Genomic DNA, 15,194 nt, shown 5'->3' on the forward strand with positions numbered 1-15,194 from the left:
TCTATATAAAATATTTTTAACAAAACATTTTTTTTTATATATTTTTAAGTCTCCTTTTACCAACTATGGGTTTATCTGGACTGGACCTACAGCTTAACATGGGTTCCGAACCACGGCCCTCAGCATTAAAACTTTAGAAGTTATCTCAGAAGACATCCGGTCTTACCCAGCCTGGTTACTGGCGTGACTGGGATCATTTTAATAATAATAGGATTAGGTAGGCATTAACTTAATATATACAAATATACAATAATTAAAAATATATTGTTTAAAAATATATAAAGTCGAATATAGAAACCTCTCCTTTTTTGAAGTCTGTTAAAGAGAGTACGTATCTACAAAAGTAAATAATAACTCAGCATATCTACTAATGCCTTTAACAAAATAATAAATTGATGCATCTGTCAGAATAATTGATGAATCGAAGAAAGAAATTATAAGGGGATGAAACTGATATAAAAATTTCCATATAGATTTTAACATGTTATTAACAAATTAGAGTAGCCTGGATCTGTTATCTTGTATGTTGGTTTAATCGATCATCTTTGTATATTGAACTTTTTCTGTATTAATTACATTTTATAACAATTCTCCATCACAGATCACTTCGAAATGGGCAGCATTTTTTTTGAGACGAAACTATGTAATTTCGTACGAAATACAAGTATTAATGTTAACATTTTTTTTCTAAGAAAAGTGCCGAGAATAATTTATGTCCAATAATATTAAATCACAATGTAGTTATAAAGTACTTTCAAGCTTTTGGTAAATATTTTTCTAAACGTCTAACGACATATTCATAAAATATTGAGATTTATTTATAACATGACGCAGACAATTTTATTCTGAAATGTGTATTTACTTCATAAATCCATGAAAAAAAAAACAGACGAGGTTATTATATTTAATAAAAAAATAAAATGGTTTTATGTCTAATTAAATAATACTTCAGATGTGTAGGTATAAATAAGTCAACAGCGGGTTTTTTTTAATAAAATATAGGAGTTTTATCGCGAAATAACGCAATCCCGTGTATTATACAAAATAAAAGCTATTTTCGCTTGCCTATAATTTTTACTAAATAAAAAAGTTTTCGTTGAATTCATAGATAATTTCATACATCATCATGTAAAGCGAAAGTACTACTGATTTTTTAAAGAAGCTACAAATATATTTAAAATGTGATATCCTTTTGAGTTCGTTATTCATAACAACTTAAGTAACTGCAAATGCAGCAAAACTTGTCATATAGTTCATACAGCTGTAAATATATTCTAATTGAAGAAGTAAATTAAATGCTCGGGTAATTGAAGGACATTTGGCAGAAAACATTCATTAAAATTAATATTAATATTAATAACATATTAATGAATTTATATTATATTTATTTTCAATTATAACTTTATTAGACAAAATAATATCAATATAATTTGATACCAACAGTAAATTAGAAAAGACCTAAAGATATTTTAAATTTAATAACCAATATAATTATATGTAAAGAGATTACACACATGACAGTATATTTTATTTCGGAAATATACACAATAAAACAAATGAAACAGATAATTTTACTTCAAAGTGTATAATTACTATATAAATTCACGAATAACTTATTAATTGGGTAAAATATATCGCTAGTTACAAGAACCATGCATTTATTTTAAATTGTTGCATTAATAGTATCACGAATACAATGAAATTTAATTGCTATGTTTTTTTCCTAACCAAACAATAAACCCATTATTCGAAAAATAAAGGAAATTAACAAACACAATACACGAGGAACACTGGCCAGATTTTGCGATTAATAAATGCGATTGTCATTACGTTTCATTGGAAATATTAACTGAAAATCGAAAATATCGTATAAAACAGTAAATTCCACATGTCGGATAATGGATTATCCGCCAAAAATAATACATATTTGTTGTTAGTACTGTTTTTAATCTTGGTTTAATACCTTTTGTGTTTTAGTATTGTATTGATGATATTATAGGAAGTGTTGGCTCAGTGACTGATGGTTGCTTAAATGAAAATATTACTCAATATTTACAATTCCGATACAACATTTCTGAAGGGCACCTATCGCATACATATGGATCACATCTAGGACTCAGACAGAAAACAGACACAGCTAGATATATTTCAAGACAAATGACTAATGTAAGAACTTAAGTGAAAACATTTTTTGGTAATATATCAAAGATATATCAATAAACAGAAACAGGAAAGTGGAAATATCAAAGATGATATAAAATAAAGTTACGTTATATTAGCTTTTTGAATCCAGTTAAAGTTTCCCAGTGACACCAATAATATCAGTTTCATATATCGTGAAAAATAGGGGTGCACCAGAATAAGAGCACGTCATAGTTGAAAAATCTGTTTCAAGAAGAATTCCACAAAAAAACAATCAGATATATGCCTATAAAAATACACATTAGATGTAATTAGATTCATGTATCCAATTTGAACATTGAAAACTTTCAACATAACAACTTCTCTTGACTCAGAGTCAAGATCTATATATATATATATATATATATATATATATATATATATATATATATATATATATATATATATATATATATATATATCCCAAATTTAATGATAAAAATTACAAAAGTTTGAGATAAAACTTCTTTCTATTCAATACTTTATAGCACAAAATTAATGTCAATATTTCAATATTATTAAAAAAAGAGTCACCCCTACAAATTATACCTACCCAATGATTGTCTTTAGAACGTATCCCTTAGACAAATTACAATGGAAATGGTTTAAAATATGATACTGTATCAGATATCAGTACAAATATAATGGCGAAATATTTAACTGACTATTAAAATATTTAAAACTTATAATCAACCTAGTTAAATTATTCTTTTATTTACAAAAACAAATATTTAATACTAATAAGGTATGCACCTAATAGCTACAATGCATAATTCCTTTATATATTACACAAAACATAACAGATAACATATATATTAATCCTTATTACTGCTGTTTTTTAATATAACGTGAAACATACATAAAAGAGAAATATTACCTTCCTATATATAGTTTCCCTTCGGTACAAATTGGAGATTTAGGAAAACCAGGGGCTATTCCTTCAAAACCATTACATGATGTCAAGAAGGGATAGAGCCTTATATTTTAGTAAAGCCTGCAGGGTTTCACGTTAATATTACAAAGGATGAATACACAAACACCTATTCGAGACAAATTATTGCTAAAAAGTCGATATGTGGATGTTGTGTAGCTATATATGTTTTCAAATCAACTCTTTTTTGTAGGTACCGATATTTTACAGTAATTAATAACAATAATTGATTGTATTACTAAAGAAATTATACCCTGTCTAATAAAATTATGCCAAATAAATCTACATATTATATTTCTCATGATAATTTTATTAATTATAATAAAAAATATCAAAAATGTATATAAAAAGGATATCTGGTATCAAAAGCAAATAAGAAAAGCCCTGGAGACATTTAGAATATAATTAATAAGATAATAAAAGGAAAGAGAACAGCCAAGTAAAGAAAGCAGGCTGCTAATAATCGAAATATGTACCACGTGTATTCTCTTCCTTTTATTCCTTAATATATAAAGTGAAGTTTGTAATAATAATTTCCCATTCTTTGTATTTTTGTTTGTACTAATTAAGTTATTCTACTATCGAAAACATCGATACAATTTTAATATATGATTTACCTTTATAATATTAGCAATAGGAGTTGTATTTTATTATATTTGTATGTTTTATACATCTCTATTTCAACATTTATCCAATTTAGCAACACTCTAACACGTACCAGTTTAAACCAAAGACTTAAATAAGCAGAATAAGCACATTATTTGCACTAGACAAGTGGCATTCAGTAGTTAGCGTTAAGCGATTTTACTTTAAGCTGGATTTTAATTGGATAATACATATTCTAAATTTCCTTTGTTATTTCGCAATTATTTATCTAAGTTTACTTTTCAAAGGAAACTCATGGCAATATATAAGCTGACCCAATTTTCATTGAAGTTTAACAGTATTCGTAAAGAGATATCTCGTAAAATATATCTCACGTATCCTCATTTTCCTGCTATTAAACCTTATTGTTCAATTCAAAACAGTAATAATAAATATCAGTGCATTATTTACTTAAATAATCACAAGTTCTCTTAATAGAGTAATTTATTTGTCCATAATGCTAAGACATTTTTAATATCATTGAATTCAATATTGAAAACCCAAAATTTTGATTAAAGGGTTATCACTAGAATCATTTTATATAACAAATAATAAGGGCTATCGCTTTTTGAAGATTCCATATAGTCAGTCATGTGCCAACTAATATGGAAATATTAACGTTATAGAAAGGTTTACAAATATTAAAGATAGATTTCCAAAAATATTTTTAATAAAATAATTGAACCGACTTAAAAAAACTTGAGAATGATCATTTCGTTGGAGAAATCGACGAACATACATATATATACAGGTAAACATAGAACCCCATCCCTTTTTGAAGTTAGTTAAAAATAGCTGGTCTTTGTCGTTAATTTTAGTTAAACTCCTTTATTATCTCACAAACTATCTTACGAATATTTTATTGCTAAATCTGTATATAAAAAACTAAAATGTTATATATTAATAAAATTTTTGTGCAAAATTATAAGGAAATCTATTGTTATGATATAATTTTTATAGCATTTAAGGTAAAAATGGTTTGTTATAATGCAAACACTAAAGAGCTGTTTTTAAGGTGTGTTTCTCCGCAGACTCTTTTGAAACTGAGCTCCCAGAGAATCTGTGCTTCACTGCATGCAACTAAGAAGAAGTATATGATAATATAGAAAGTAAGAATTGCTACATGTTTTCTTATCATTACTTAGTATCTGAAAATTTATAAAAATAAATTAACTTTATTCCCGACGCCATTACCAACGATGCAAGTTCGAATTTTGGGACAATAACAAATTAAATTTCACACATTTGAAAAATTTCACTCGTTAAGGTGTAAATTATTTTGATACAATTTTTTTTTCGCGTTTTAAGTCATTCGGATTTAAAATTCAAATATCCTTCGGGACTCTTTATTTTGTAACTACGGTCACATCGGCGGGATTTTTATTCAACAAACACACGATTCGGACCGAATTAGGTCCAGAAAAAACCAAAACTGACGAAATTTAAGACAGATCGGTTTATTTATTTATTTTTTGCTAATCTAAAATAATTTTATTCTATAGCGTATCAACCAATTTTTGTTGTTAAAGTTTAAAAACAATAATTGGCATAATTCTTATTTGTTATTCCAATTCATCCATTCATGTTTGCCAATCTTCTTAATATCTAGCAAAAAAATCTAATAATTGAGGATTTCAGCAACGTCACTAGACGATATATACAAATTGTGGTTCTAAAATTGTTTGCGTCTGAACTTTACTGAAAAATTACGCAAAATTTTGCAATTTTGTTACTATAAAAATAAAAACCCTATGCAGTCATATGAAAAATAATGAAGGTTATAAAAGGAACAAATTAACATAATAATACAATTACAATATTAGCATATAACATTGTAAGCATTGAATACAAAACTTCCTTGAATTACACAGGTCTCTTCTAAGAAAATTATAAAATAAAGTATGTTAAACTAGAAAAGAAATAATAAAGAGATTATTTCATAAGCGTGCTTTTGGCACAATTGTCTAAAAGAAGTGGTGGTAATGTGATTAATTCTGCCAAGACGGAATGGAGAAAAGGAATCAAGAAAAATCCTGTCTTGGGTGAAAAAGTGTCTCAATGATATCAAACTATGGTTGAATGAGTCAGAGATACATTTTAAATGCCCACAAGGGAAAATATACAAAGAAGAACCTCACTGAAAAAAAAAAAATATATATATATATTTCTCAACTTCATTATCTTCAATTTTCAGATTTATTTCATTCATAGACATGAAGATTACGTCACAAAACCTAAACAACCAATAGATTTTTTGTAAATCCTTTTTTGACTTTTTACATATAGTTAGTTACTAGAAGAATGTTAAGTTATGAGGTTCTCCTAAGGATTAAAAAGGATTAGTCTATTAGGATTGCGTCCAAATACTCAAATAATTAGTTGTAAATTTTACTATTGATAACCAGAAAAAAGGTTTTCAACTTTTCAACATAACTTTTCACAAGTTTCGAGAGATTATGAAAACAACTTGATACTGTATCCAGAATTTACCGAAATTCTTCACCACCAACATTGTAGATCTACATCTTAGTAATGAAGCATATTCGTACTAACTATGTTTGCTTTCATGCTGTAGGAAAATCAGTTCAATTTCATAGAAAAGAGACAATATCATCGCATTTTTATAGTTCACTTAATAATATTCCGAAATTTTTGAAAATATTACGAGAAAATATTTTAGCAGTTGCATTATATGGAAGCTGTAATATAGATAAGGTACAGGGCCCCATTAGTTGAAAAGGGTGATAGCTAAATGAAGCAATTTTTGGCGAATATGATACGAGAAAATAAATCATACCAGAAATATACTTTCAATCGCAATATTATTCCTTATATAATATGGATAATATCCAGCAAGCTCATCTTCCAATATTTAATTTAATAAAATAAATTATTATCTGTAATTGTTACATTTATATATAATTTTTTTCTTTTGTAGACAAGCACTTTTAATATTTCGATATCAGTTTGTATGAAACTGTAGTTCTACGTAGTTTATTAATACGGGTTTCTGCCTTTAAATCTATACAGCTTTTACTTTATTATTACTTTATATAACTCATATTTATAAAAATATCTATTGGTTTGTAGTTTTTAGGAAGGCAATATATGAATAATAATAATAGTTCATCAATTTTGTTACCATTAGTTGATCACGGATTTCAGTCACTCATTACAAGAATAACAAACAACAAAATTAAATGAGAAAAGGAAAGCAGGAGAAATAAAAATGTGTCTTTATTCCAACATTGTTTTGTTATTATAAAATATTCTTTGCTTATTATTCGAAAAAGATATATACTTCTAAGTACATAGGCGTTAGTTAGTGAGTGTATATTATTTTGTGTGAATATATAACGGGCAAATTTATTACAGGTATTCATAAACATTCCAGGCTATTAAAAGTAAGAATTCATAAAATTTAATTAGGCTAATAAAATTACACTTATGTATAAATGTTTGAATTGACTGATATAAAATACGGATTTTTTGCGGTTCTATATCAAAAATATGTTATTTTGTGATAAGAAGATTGTATTATTCATTATAACTCGTATACAACTATATATAAGCGAAAAATTTTGTAAAACAATACAAACAATAAACCCGTAACAAGTAATATTAAAAATTCATAAATGTAAACAACTTAACCGTTTTGATATGATATATTAATATAAATATGTAGTATTTCGATTATTTTATAATATATACTTTATTTCATGACATGATTAGTTCTCCTCCAATATTACACCACAAATTTTATATAAACATGTTTTTAAACAAACCAAAATTAATAAAAATTATAGCATTATTATCACACTGGGGTTTTTGGACAAAAGTAAATATTGTCATTGGTTAAATATGTATAGAGTCCACATTTTGTATACACTCTCAGAATACTTAACGAGTTTTTGGAATAGGAATTCCAAAAAATATTGTTAATAAGGGTTTGCGTGTATTCTGATTACCTTTAAACTTAGACAAAGGCATTTACTGAGGACAGTTGGTACAATTTATGATAATACAGTTTTTTTTTTTCATTTTCTACGACCTTTTCTATCAGTCTGATGCAGCAAGTATACTTTTCAAAATTTTTGTAACATAAAGCCGAACGTTTTTATAAAACAGAAAGACTGATACTATTGCCGGTCATTTTCGTATAACTAAGCTATTCATAAAATCACCGTAAGTTTTAAAAAGTGTTTGATGGGCTTCTGCAACCGATTTCTTGAAATTAAGTAACAGAAGTAATGAAGGTCGAAAATGTCGAAAGAAGAGTACGCTAGATAATTTAATAACGCCGAATAGATAACTGTTATTTTATCTAAATAAATGTCAAACTCAACGAATTCAACAATTATTTTAGGTTATTTAACAGTTCTTTATGTTGATACCTCGTATTTCTATCAATAGGTATCTCTGATCAAAATACACGTAAGCACCTAATATCTTTTACTATATAATAACTGTTTTTAATACTCGCGAAATAATATGACATTTTATAACAATTTCAAACACATTTTGCACCAGAAAATGACCCTTTTCTTGGATTTAAGATTTCCTCGGATAAAAATGAGTGCTAAGAAGTGACATAAAATATATGTTGGAGATCCAGATGATCTACACTACTAGAAAAATATTTTATGGCTGTTTAAAGCGGCTAGAAACTTTAAAATGTCGTGAAGTTCAGAGAACGTCTATCTTGTTTGGCTTTCTAGCCATTTTTCAGTGTTAGCTCACATGTACCAGAAATATTGAAATTTAGTTGGTCGGTATATTCTAATAAATGTCACCTATACCTATAAAATGTTTGATATTACGAATTTATTAGGTCCAAACTCATTTTAGTTTCAATATTTTGCAATGACAAACCCATATCTCCTATCAATTAGATGGTTTAAAAATGATAATTTTGATGCCAATAATAAAAATACTTTGATCAAAATAATCAAAAGATATTGAACTACAGGCATAATAGAACATGAACCCATCACAAAGACTAACTAGAACTAAGTAGATGATTGAGAAGCTGATGAAGCTACAAAATAAAAACATTTAAGTGATCAAAAACAAGCTGAAATTGGCTATGATACAAAGTCACTCAGGATAACATTGATTCCCCGTCGTACTTTCTTCCAAAATGAAGAAAACCATCGACTAGTCGAGGATTGAATAAAACCATAATTGCTGAATCCAATTAATGACTTGAAGTGTTGTAGAAAATGATGTAAAGAAGTTATTGGACCAAAATCAGCGATACAAATTAAGTTCCTGATAGTTTGAAACAAATATATTATAATTGGTATGTTAGAGCTGCCTATAAATACTGAAACTATAATCCTAAATAAGCAAAATACCAGTTTATTTGTGAACGGTTGATAGAGAAGGATCAAATAGCATCTTTGAATTTCCAAAAGGGATTAGTAGTTAACTACGTTTAAATAAAATGTTATCTATATTTTAACATAAAATCAATATAAATTTGTTTTTACGTAAACTGCTATATAAAATCAAAAAGCTTCATTCCCCAGGATTTACTTGCTGATTGAGATTTAGATATAAGGATTTTAAACCTGACGTTTAGGAAATAGGTATGGGATTTAATGTAGACTATATTTTTGCTTTGACAAAAATATGTTCTCTTTTCATCGTTATATGTACCACTTTATTTAAATATGTAAAAAAAATTAATAAAAACTAGACATTTTAATTAACTTACATTTTTATGATTGATTATTAATTTTATTAATGTTTTGGTATTCATGTAAATCACGTAAATTTACGCGGCATGTAATATTTACCGGATCTAAGTTTACTATAAATATAAATATGATGCAACCATTTATAAGATTAAAACGAAAAGAAATCGCTTAAAGCAGTTAAAGTATATTTGATGAAATTAGTTGACATCTCGTTATGCTATGAGAAAAAATTAATTTATCAAAGCTATATAATAACAATTTAGATACACTAAAAGCTATCTATTATATAATTAGATGAAGTATTTACTGATATAGCAACTATAAACATAATTTTTACTATAAAGCGATAAGCTGGTTAATGAATATTATTTCTATTAGTAGTATATACAAATAGTTATAAATATTGGCAGATAAAATACAACCCACAAATTTTAAATGCCATGTTTTTCTATAGTTCAAAAACAAATATAATACATACATATTAAAGACTATTCAAAGGTTTGTAACTATTTATTTGAATACTGTCGTTCTGGTGGATATTTGGGGATAAATAATTTAGTTCGTAAATTGGCCATTTCAATCCAAAATAACATTATAGTAGACACAAATGATAGTGGCAATGTTGTACACCAATTAATTAAAACAGCGACTGGTTTTATAAGCTTATCGATTTAAACGTATAACAATTACGAAGACCTAAACCAAGAACATTATCAAAATTATATGTTATCGATGTATTAATGTAAATTGTTATTATTTTACGATTGGAAGGACATTTTAATTTAAATCGTACATAATCCTTATTCATTCTGAAACCATTTAAATTTGTATTTTAATATTAAACAGTTAACAATTATGTTTAATATACTAAATAATATAGTACACGAAATTAAAAAAAATGTTTTAAAGGGATAATATCTAGTTTACGGTTTAGGAGAAATTAGAATAGTTGGTTATCGTATTATATTCTGTGTTTTCGTATTAAAAGTTTTAAATAAATTAATTAATTAATTTTAAATAAGAAAATATATACACACAAGCAAAGCTAACTATGGTAACGTACTATACAAATTTCTGGCCAATTTGAAAGTTGTAGATAATAATGATAGGGATGTCATTTTGGTAACAAATAGTTTTGAATTTTTTCCCTAAAACTCTGGAAAAGAACAATTTAATTTAATGACACTGTCAATATTTATTTAGAATTTGATGGACAACATGATGGCATACTTATATTTAGTATATATCGAAAATTACTGGAAAATAATAGTTAACATATCTGGTTGGCTATAAATAATGTTAATAAATTGTTTTATAACTGTCGAAGAGCCTGCGGTAGGTTAATGAAAATATCTGCGTTTATTATTTATTGCTGAAGACGATGGTATAATTATATTATATGTATATCTGAGCTTTTTATTAAAGTATAATATCACTATGAAATGAGAACGAAATAAAATATTTATACAAAATTACTGCTAATATATAACACTGAATGCTTAATAAGATGACATGGTTGAATTTGCTGAATATTTGAATTTGCTTTTTTTCGCTATTTATTTATTAAACATAATTTTGTTAAAATGATTATACTTATATGAAAAATAATGTCATTTACAATTCTTTCAACATAATATTTAAATGAAATATGAAAGTTAAACTTCATTTGTAAGCCAAACATTTTGGGGCAATCTCTCAACATAATATTTAAATGAAATATGAAAGTTAAACTTCTGTCTCTCTCTCTCTCTCTCTCTCTCTCTCTCTCTCTCTCTCTCTATATATATATATATATATATATATATATATATATATATATATATATATGTATATATATATATATATGTATATATATGTATATATTTATATATGTTTATATTTATATATGTATATTAAGGAAAGATTTATAGCTACAAATATTACTATTTGCGTAAATTGTGATGCCAAACATGATAGTGCATTACTTTTATATAAATCTGAAAAGTTTAAGAAATATGGCTTAAAGCTGTTTTTACGAAAATATTAGAATATTACCCTTATTTTCAAAAATATTTAATATACACCTAAAATAATAGTATCTATGTTTTTTTCACTACCATACTTAGGTTACGCCAGATATTAAGGTTTGGAAACATAAAATGTTTTTCCATTAAATTCCTAAAAATTGTTAACATCGAGTCTCAGGGGAATTTGATCAAATATATCGCAAATAAAATGCAGCTTAGCTAGTAGACAATAATACATTTTTTATAAATTATAACTATATAATTATGACTACGGAATATAGTTATTAGGTGTTACTGTTCTTGAACATTTATTCTTCTTATATTCATGGCAAATATGAAAAAATATATTGAATTTTAACTTGTTGATCTTGTTAAAAGTGCAATATAATATTGCAATAATAATTTATATAATTTTGATATTTTTATAATTTAATTTTGACTAAATAACTAAATCTGTGATATAATAACGTAACATGTAAACAACAAATAATATGTTATTTTAATATAAAAAGCTATTGCAAGAAAATGTGTCGTTAAATAGTTGTTTGGAATGAAATCATAGTGGAATGTAAATATCTCTTACGACGCTATATTAAATAATCACACACAGTTACGATAAAAACTATTATTACATTACTTCACTAATATATTGAATTAATATTAACATTGTAAAGCTGATATTTGCCAAAAACTATTAAAATGCTCAAAGCACTTTTTCTGTCTACCAACCAAACCATATTAAGCTCCAACAATATCAATATCTTGACAAATTATAATGTATACTTAGTTTTGTTTTCCACACTTAAGTAACAATAATTTAATTTGCTACAAGTTAATTATTTTATAAAATGATGATTAACATTCATTGTTATAATATTGTTTATTAGTCCTTAACAATCTAAATGTATTATTTTTTTATATTCTGGTAATATTTAAAACTAATATTAATGGTTAACAATTATATTAAGTATAGTAGATACACTTTATGTAAATAAAATTGACTATAGTACTATAGTACTTCATTATTTGGAGAACATTTATATTAAAACTGAACGGGTGATATTTGTTAATAGGTGACAAATTGGTTATAGCATATTTACTCCTTATCAGCAACTAGATTTGCAAGTTAATTATTTAAAATTGCGATGATTGAGCTAGGCGTTGTCCGAATCTTAAGTAATCTAAATAATATTTTATTTATAAAATGCTATTACAAGAAAATGTGTAGTATATAAATATTTACTTGGAATGAAATTGTAGTCGAATATTAATATTTCTTGAAGCGTTATATTAAAGAAGCATACAGCTATCATAAAAACTATTATTACAATACTTCACTAATATATAGAACTAATATTAACATTGTAGAGGTAATATTAACCAAGAACTGTTAAAATGCTCAATGCACTTTTTCTGTCTACCAACAATTAAGCTCCAATAACATCAATATTTTAACAAATAATAATCTACACTTAGTTCTGTTGCCCACACTCCAATAATCGGTGAATATCAATTTACGTTTCTTATATATCTTAAAATATATTAAGTAACGTTAATTTTATTTCCTACAAGTTAATTATTTAATAAAATGATGATTACCATTCATTGTTATAATATTGTTTATTAGTTCTTAACAATCTAAATGTATTATTCTTTTATATTTTGGTAATATTTAAAACTGATATTAATCGTTAACAATTATTTTAAATATAGTAGATACATTTGATATAAATAAGACTATAGTACTTCATTATTTGGAAAATATAAATATTAAAACTGTAAGGATGATATTTATTATTAGGTGATAAGTTGGTTAATGCATATTTACTCATTATCAGCAATTAGGCTTGCAAGTTAATACTATTAAAATTGTCGATAATTGAACTAGGCGTTGTCCGAATCCTCGAGTAATGTAAATCATACTTTAATTAAATCAGATAATAAATATTTCGCCATTATTATTTAAAGAAATAGTATTTTCGTTACCTTCCTCAAAGCATCCAAATATTACTTTTTATTTCATCCTATAATGCACTCACTCACTCTATTCACTATTATTTTAAAAACTTATCAATTATATCAATTAGATGTTGCACTAAAACTGTTGAGAGTTTCCTTCTCTTCTTTTAAAAAGTTTCTTTTCTAACGTAGACCTACACTGTGCTCACTAAAACTTCTAAGATCTCACACTACAATATTATCAGAAATAATTTTATATATGGTCACCCTTCTACGTTATATTTAGACCTACTAAGACTTAATTAATAAAATGTTCTTTCAGGTCCAAAATCTCCTTTCGGTCGCGGCGCGCTGGTTGATTTATTGAAGCAAAAATAGGCACTTCATTGGTCCCTAAATCTGCCCGAAATCGTTCATAGACCGCCGACCTGGTTCTGGTTCACCATTCCGAGAGTGATCGGCCGGGATGGAGAGAGATGATCGCGGAAGAGCGCGTTACGCAGGCAGAAAAAAAATAAGTTGGCGTAGACCGACCGACGTTCACTTGTTCCGCGTGTAGCGTGGAAAATGATCAAAGCGTGCCGTGTTCGTCGGGCCCGCCGAGTATCATAGGCGAGAGTATACGCAGCCTCGTTGCCAAGTTTAGCTGGAAAGCGTTAAAGCTTCCAGGTAAAAATCAATTTCGGTGCATCCGAAGCAGAACGAAGCCGGAAGTACGGAAGAGTGGTGCAGACGGGGATGTTATATATTGGTTTCGTTTAATAAGGAAGATTTTGAGTGTGATTTGCGAAAGAAAATGTTTTTATTTTGGTTCTATTTTGTTTAAAAAATTCGTATGATTATACTTTTTTTTTAATTTTCGAAAAAGAATACAATTCATATAAATTTCAAACACTAATTATATAATTGGTATAATAAAACTGCTTCAAGTGATTATTACAGACGTATTTTGTACGACAATTCGACTAAATAGTAGTTGGATGAAAATGGTAAACGTTCATCAGAACGTCCTAACTAATGGTTAACTATTTTGATATTGTACCACTGCCAGAAAAATTATCGGACAGTAAAAATATAGATAGAGTGGCCTAAAAAATTCAATATTTTTTAAAAATTTAAAAAGAGAATTATATTTTTAATAAATCGCTGTCGGCTTGGTTGGCATAGCGGTAAAGGCGACAGGACGGTCCACCTACTGTTGCGATAGTCGCGGTTTTGAATCCTGCTGGGGCATTGTTGTAAATTTATATTTATGATTGTAAATTTATATTTATATTGTCACTGTCCTAGGTAAGAGTCTAAAATCCACCAATGAAAATCCAGTAACGCCAGTAACCAGGCTGTGTGAGACCGGATGTCTTCTGGGATAGTTTCTAAGTTGGTCACTCGCCAGTTGGTGGGCTTAATGTCGAGAACCGTAGTTCGGAGGCCATGTTAAACCGTAGGACCAATCCAAATAAACCCTCGAGGGTAAAAAGGAGACTTTAAACTATATATAAAAAGTGTTTGTATTGAAAACGATTCTCACATTGAGCTCAATTAAACACTAATCGCTATAGAAGCCATAACATTTTTGCGGCAAGACATTTTATTATCACATTTTTGTTGATTTTAGAATGTTTTTCAACAAAAACGTGCAAGGAGGGAAACAAAGATAAATGAGGAAGTATTATTGAGTTTATGTAATGGAATACTCTTAAATTATCTGGCTAACCACATTATATAATCTTATAATAATTAACACGCATTAATTACAGATTCCTTCAACTT

At 27.0% G+C, this 15,194-nt stretch overlaps 1 protein-coding gene across 3 annotated transcripts in view; it reads right to left on the reverse strand.

The window, feature by feature from the left end:
• Nucleotides 1-13,979, reverse strand: part of dnc (phosphodiesterase dunce) — a 787,050-nt gene extending 773,071 nt beyond the window's left edge. For 2 of the 3 annotated variants that reach the window (XM_076395536.1, XM_076395535.1), the window contains exon 1: nt 13,452-13,979. The gene's annotated coding sequence lies outside the window, so the exon portion shown is untranslated. The remainder of the gene's footprint in view (nt 1-13,451) is intronic. The other variant, XM_076395537.1, reaches the window with a different exon arrangement.
• Between the last annotated feature and the right edge of the window lie 1,215 nt (nt 13,980-15,194).

Source organism: Rhynchophorus ferrugineus, unplaced genomic scaffold (assembly GCF_030347505.1).
Source record: "Rhynchophorus ferrugineus isolate W39M unplaced genomic scaffold, kcgeb_rfMv2 rfM2, whole genome shotgun sequence".
In the NCBI taxonomy this organism is placed as follows: Eukaryota; Metazoa; Arthropoda; class Insecta; order Coleoptera; family Curculionidae; genus Rhynchophorus; species Rhynchophorus ferrugineus.